This window comes from Mustela putorius, unplaced genomic scaffold, assembly GCF_011764305.1.
Source record: "Mustela putorius furo isolate JIRA1106 unplaced genomic scaffold, ASM1176430v1.1 tig00000594_pilon_pilon_pilon, whole genome shotgun sequence".
Taxonomy (NCBI): Eukaryota; Metazoa; Chordata; class Mammalia; order Carnivora; family Mustelidae; genus Mustela; species Mustela putorius.
This window is the reverse complement of record NW_025421427.1, coordinates 42,802-49,592: the sequence shown is the minus strand read 5'-3', so window position 1 is coordinate 49,592 and position 6,791 is coordinate 42,802. Positions and strand designations below refer to the sequence as shown.

The following is a 6,791-nucleotide window of genomic DNA, read 5'->3' as shown; positions in this document are numbered from 1 at the left end:
GTCTCCAGATTGCCAACGCCGGCTGCGGGGCGCCGGCTGCGCGCAGAAAAAAGTGCCTTCTCCCCGTATGGTTAGTGTCTCCAGGTCTCGTCTAGCTCCTGCTCACCAGAAATAGAAAACTAATCACGCCGATGAAAAGACAGCACGTCCCGGGGAGGGCTGAGAACGGAAAGTGCGGAGAAGGGTCCCAGACAGAACGGGCTTCCGCGCGGACGGGCCTGCGGAATCTGCGGGCATCTGCCGTCTCCCATCCTCGCGCTCCCTCGGGCCGCCGGGAGGTGGGGACGCGGCCCCGGGAAGCCCGGGCGCACCCGGCTCGCCTCCGTCGCAGCCAGCAGATGGCTCCCGGGCTCGCGCTCCCTCGCTGCCTCACCCCCGCTCCAGACGCAGGGCCGGGGCGGCGGCGGCGGAGGGAGGCTGCGAGGAGGGGCGCCCGCCTGCCCGCCGCCGCCGCCGCAGCCCCCCTCCCCGGGTGCGCCCCGCGCGGGGGCGCGAGCGCCGGGCGCGGGAGGCCGGCCGGGGACCCGTGCGGAGGCCGGCTCTCGCGAGGTGAGGAGGAGCGCAGGAGGCGGCGGAGGAGGAGACGCAGGAGGAGCAGGAGGAGGAGACGCAGGAGGAGCAGGAGGAGGAGGAGGAGGAGGCGGAGGAGGGCCCGAGCTGCCCCCGCCCAACCTCAGCCCGGCAGGGGCGCGAGGAAACCCTCGCCCCGCCGCGCCGCTCTCCCCGCCCTCGGCGCTCGCCTTCCGCCTTCACCTAGGGCCGTAGGTGCGGCGCGGCGCGGGGCGGCGGGAGGTGGCCGCGGCCGGAGCAGCGCCGCCGAGAGCCGGGAGCCCCAGCCGCCGCCGCCGGAATCCCCGGGTCTCCGCGCCGCCGCCGGGAACTGCGCCGAGGCGACATGTAGCAGCGGCCGCAGCCGACCCACCTCCTATTTGTAACTCTTTTTTTTTTTTGGAGGGGCGGGGGGCGCGGCAAAATTGTATCTCCGCCCTCGCTTTCTTGCCTCCTCCCGGGCGCAAGCCGCATCTGCCTCTAAAAACTGAGGGGCTCGGGGGCGGGCGGGGGGCCGTAAATCAGAGTTGGACGGGCACTGCCCCCGCGCCTGGAGGGCCACCATGACCGAGGAGAGCTCCGAGGTTCCCAGGGAGCTGACAGGTAAGAGTGGCGCGGCCGCGGGCTCGCCGTCGGCCCCGGCGCACCCCTCCCCGCCGCCCCCCTGCCCTCCTCCCGCCTTCCCGCAGGTCCCGCGAAGTCGCGGCGCCCCTCAGGTCGCCGCCGTGCTGGGCGGGGCGCCGGGAACTTTGCTCGCGTCTCGCCGCCGGGAAAGCCCAGTTCGGGGAGGGCGGCCGTGGGGGGCAGCGGAGACCCGGGAGTGCGGGGCTCCTCCCCAGCCGCGACGGGGGTGGGGGCGGTCGCGGTGGGCGGGTTGCCTCGGACTTGGGAGCTCTGGCGGCGAGGAGCACCGTTTGCAGAGACCAGCCCCCTGCCCCAAACTCGGGGAAGTCGGGGAAAGGCCGGCGCAGGGCCGGGGGGAGGGGGTGGCGAGCGCACAGTGGGTCGTCTCCGGCACCTGCCGGGCGCTCCCCCCGTCCCCGGGCGAGGTGCTCCTCCCACACGCAGACTCAGGGGAGGGGGCGCTAGTCGCGAGTGCGGACTGAGCCGGGCGAGGCGTGGCTTCGCCCAGCCCGCCGGGAGCCCAAGGGTTACCGAAGTGACGCACGCTCCGGCCGGCAAACTGAGGGTTAATGGTATGAGTTATTTTAATAATAATTAACCTACCGATTCTCCCCATCCCGAATCTCGGGGAACCTGTGTGCAGTACCCTATGCAAGGTGACCTGTTGTTTGAGCCCTTTGAGGATTTTTTTTTTTTTTTTTTGCTTTTTGTTTGTTTGTTTTGGTGTGGGGGGGGCAGGGGGGTTTTATGTCTTGGGGTTTAACTTAATTGCGCGTTGGGTTAAAATGGCAGAGTTAAAATGAGGTGGGGAGGAGCGTTCTGAAAACCCAGCGTTTAAGCGTGTGTGTATGTATAGCACATTGTATTTTAACAAGGTGTGTGTGTCTGCGCGCGCGTTTTGAGCCCTAGGGACGTGTATTCCTTCCTCTCCCATCCTTGGCACACTGCGCAGAAAGGTGCTGTTTAATCCGGGCTGACAGCGAGAGGAAGTTCTGCCTGCCCATTCATCTGCTCTTGAGAAATTTGCCCCTCGGTTTCTGTGTGCTCTTCCATTAGTGACCTAACTGAGCAGGTGACACTTGATGTGAAGAAGCTGTTGCTAGGTTTCTATGAAAGCTTCAGCTTTTGTGAAGTTAAAAAAGACAAAAAACAAAAACCAAAACCACCACCACCACTAAAACACCAAAAACCCAATCCTAACTTTTCACCCAAATTTAGGGTATGAAGTTACCAGTCCCTTCCCCCACTCTGGCCTCTTCTCTCTCCCCAACCCTGTGCAGTAGGCTCCTGAGATAAAGCATCAGCTGCCTTTGCTCGAGTGAGTGGCCCATCCGGTTCTGGGAGGCTGAGATCTTCCCAGCACCCTACCCGGAAGAGGAAACCAAGGCCCAGAGTCTCTGCAGATCCCTGCGGAGGTCCTGAGAAAGTCTGAGGGGGAGGGCTGGCCTCCCTGGCCGGGTGGGGGCGGGGGCGGATAAGGATAGCCAAAGAGATGAGCAGATTTTTAACTTAGGTGACCTTGAGCTTGGTAATGAAAACTTTAGGTAGTTACTCAGCCTCAAGAGAGAGGGAAGGGCTGGGAATAAGATACCTGGTTTAGGTGAATGGTTCTCAAAATAAATCCTTTGGTATGTTGGAGAATTTGATTTCATCCTTCTCTAGGAATTTGTGTGTTTATTGAGTCTTGCGCAGCTCATATCCTTCAACGAGGTGACGCATGCTTTTGTGACATGCCTGGTCTGATTTTTCTGGGCCTTTAAATGGTCTAATTAGTCTGGGACCAGGGAAATTCCTGCACCTGCGCTTCTCTCATTTCAGGTGTTCAGAGAGTTACACTTAGATCAGTTCAAAATGGCAACTGTGGGAAAACCTCAGTGTATTCCCTTAAGCTAATTACCGAAGACATTAAGAAAATGCAATTTGTTTCTCTCTGATAATAAAAGAAATACAGGCTTTTTTTTTTTTAAGATTTTATTTATTTATTTGACAGAGATCACAAGTAGGCAGAGAAGCAGGCATGTGGGGAGGGCAGGCTCCCTGCTGAGCAGAGCCAAAGGCAGAGCCACCCAGGCGCCCCCAAAATACAGGCTTTTTATTAAAAAGTTTAAATGCTAAGAGGAAGGAGAAGACTATCAGCTGTGTTACCACTCTGAGATAGCTAACTTTTAACCTTTTGGTGTTTAACTTTCCCGTCCCTTTCCATGTGGGTATGTTCTCCCCCCACACACACAAATTTATTTATTCTAGAGAAAGAGCACAAGGGGGTGAGGCAGAGGGAGAGGGGGGAAAGAATACTGAGCAGACTCCACACCCACTGTGGATCCTGACATGGGCTGGTCCCTGCCACCCAAGATCACAGCCCCACCAGAGCCAAAACCTGGAGTAGGGCCGTTCAGCTGACTGCACCATCCAGGCGCCCCGCTTAAGTCTGTTTCTGATGTGACTTTCCCACATGTCTTTTTAGGGGAGGGAGGAGTAGCTTTTATCTGTTTCCAGCTCTGATAGAGAACTCCTAGCACAGTGAGGCCCCCCCCCATCCCCTTTTCTCCCCAAAGTCCCACCTGGTTGCTGGTTTGACCCACCCCTCCCCGCCCCCAAGCCGCACTTCCTCCTGTTTCCATTCTCTTCTCCACGTGGGCCAAGTGCTTCCTTCTCACTCTTCTCTACCTCGGCAGCTCTAAACTTTTGTGGTGGGTTTGATTACCCCTTCATAAACATATTTATGTACTTAACTACATACATACTGCATTTAGCATGGATAATTTAAAACAGAAACTGGAATACATTGCAAATAGAAGTAAAAATTCTATTTTCTTCCCGCAGCTCAGTGGATGGCATTGCACACTATACTTTGGACTTTGGACTAGTGGTCTGTGTCCCACTCCTTTAAGATTCTGCTCAGGAGTCCCCTCCTCTGAAACTTTCGGGAATTTCCTGTCCATGATCTCATGCTAGTGTGTACCGATTTGCCTAGAGCCATTTGTCCAAGTTGTCTAGATTGTAAGCACCTGTGGGAGGCAGGGGCTGTCTGTGTCCCCGGGCCTGGTTGAACACTTGGCAAACAGGAGCTCTTCCTGTGTCCGTGTATTTCTTGAATATATGAATAAGCCAAGATGATTATAATATAGAATACAGAGCTTTGGGAGTATAGCGGAGGTTGCTATATATATATATATATATATTTTTTTTTTTTGGAAGATTTTATTTATTTGACAGAGCAAGAGTAGGAAAGAGAGAGCACAAGCAGGGGGAACGGCAGGCAGAGGGAGGAGGAGAGCATCCCAGGCCCCGGGGATCACAACCCGAGCCAAAGGCAGACATTTAACTGACCAAGCCACCCAGGCACCCGAAGTCGCTATATTTTGTAGTAGAATGTAACCAGGAGACTAGCAAAAGGGCATCGCAGGAAAGAGAACAGTACACACAGAATCCTGGGGGTGTACAAGCTGGAGATGATAGGGACGATTGGATTGTTAAGTGTGTGTGCTGAGAAGTTAAACCGAAAAAAATATGGAAGACCTTGAGTGGTCTGCTACAGCATTGGGCCTTATCCAAAAATGACTGGGCCTTATCCAAAAATGACAGCACCTCAAAGAGCGAGAGCGATGTGATCAGGCCTGTGGATTTTTGGAGGGTCCCTTTGGTGAGGGAGGGGACAGAGAGCTGATAGGTGGGACATCATGAACTTGTCTTGAGATTCTTAGTCCTTGAATGCCGGGTCAAGCCCGGGGGTCGGGAGCTGTTCAGAGGTGGTTCTAGGAGAGTGGGTGACTGGCTTCCCGTCTGCTAGAAAACAAAATTTCCAGCTTCATTAGTGGCCACAGGAGTGGGAGGAGAATGAGTCTGATTTGAGACCTGTTCCATTTGGAGCACTCAGTGCCATCCTTCCTGCCACCAGATTTTGAAGTCTCCCCTGCTTCGCTCTTGATTCCTGCTTTCTTGTTGCCTTTGACCGCTCTTTGGGTTGTCGGGCCTCCAGAAGACAGATGGCCAGGATCACCCTTCCCAGGCTAGATTGTCCAGTCTGGTTCTGGTTCTTTGCCATATTCCCCAACTGTGATGTCAGGCACCTGGAAATGGTACTGTTTCTAGGCCACTGTGATGGGCACAGAGGCTGCTGGGGGCCAGAGGTAACCAGCCAAGGGAGGTTACGAATTCTGTTGTGCTTGTGGTCTGCATGTAGCACTACACTCCGTGGTACCGTCTGACGTGGCTCATGTTTTTTCTCGTATGTGCGTCTGTTTGCCCAGTGGGATTACGTCATGCCTTGAGTGAACTGGTATTGTGTCACAGGCTTTTATATTTGCCTCAGCATCTGAGAGCACAAGACAACACACGTAGTAGGTGTTCATTGACTATGTGACCGATAACCATCAGGCTTGTTAAAACAAGCTAAAAAAAAAAAAAAAAAGACAAGCCACAATGATTAAAAACAACCCAGAATACTCCTTCATGTGTTCTCCCCTCTCCAGTGCTTTTTTTTCTTATTAATAAAGGAATATAATGAAACTCTTCCCTTCTTTCAGAAAGCATAAAGGATGTTATTGGCAGAAAGATAAAAATTGCAGTGACGAAGAAAGTAAAGTTGGAAGTCAAGGGAGACAAAGTTGAAAACAAAGTGCTGGTAAGTATTCTTGTTTCTTAAAATGTTTGGAAGTGAAAGTGTTTTTCCTCTTCATTGTTTTGATTGCTTCATTTCCATGCAACTCAAGTGCTGTGTTTCGTATTTTGCTGGAAAGTTCCAAGGGCCATTTTGTCCTGGATTAACTGGAATGTCTGCCCATTGAAAGGTAACAGTAGGATATTAACATTTTGGAGATTGAAGTTATTTCTTAAAATTGTCTCAGTCATCCACACTGAGTCCTCTCCTACAGCTGGTTTTCAGAGTATTCAATTTTGATATGAAATGGACTTTATAGTTATCTTTGCTGTGGCTGATTGTATGATTTCATTTGTGAGGACTTAGGGAGGAGGTTAAAGAATTCCTCTCCTATTGGTTTAACTGTGTAACTAAATGTTCTCAGATGTTACATCTGAGTCCCCTCCAGGGGAAAAAGATACCTTCTATCTCTGTTGTTTCACAGGGACATTTGGTGTTTTAAAGGGAAATGCTTGATGCAGGCAGTATCTGCTAGTGTTGACATCGGACTTGGGGTTCTCCCAGCATGTGGGGGAGCTGCCGGGGGCCCAGGAGTTGGACCACGTTGGGCACAGAGTTGGGGAGGCCATTTTAGTGACTGGACAGTAGCTTTAGAGAAGCGAAGTGGTGGTGTTTTATTGGCTTCTTGGTTGAGGTTGTGGCAATCCTAGATTTAGTCTTGGGGAAATACATGCTATTTATGTTTTCAAGTTGGAGAGAATATTCTGTTTATCTTTTTATCAGTGGAAATTTTCAAGCATATGCAGAAGTAGAGATTAACGTACTGAACCCTGTGTATGTTCATCTAGCTTCAACAGGTTTTCATGTTTCACCGATATTGTTGGTTTCCCCACAAGCCCCCCCAATTCCCCAGGGTATTTTAAAACAAATTCCGAGCACCTGTCATTGAAAGAGAATCTTTTGAGTATTCTGTTTCTTCAGTTGAATTTGCTGCAGAATCACAAGTGTCTTTCTGATA

The 6,791-nt window shown here is 52.7% G+C and overlaps 1 long non-coding RNA gene across 1 annotated transcript; it reads left to right on the top strand.

Annotated features, from left to right (window-relative positions):
* Window positions 1-467: 467 nt before the first annotated feature.
* On the top strand, window positions 468-5,782 carry LOC123392640. The gene is made up of 2 exons (XR_006607391.1): window positions 468-1,152; window positions 5,700-5,782. It is a non-coding gene; the product is annotated as an uncharacterized LOC123392640 (long non-coding RNA).
* The last annotated feature ends 1,009 nt before the right edge of the window (window positions 5,783-6,791 follow it).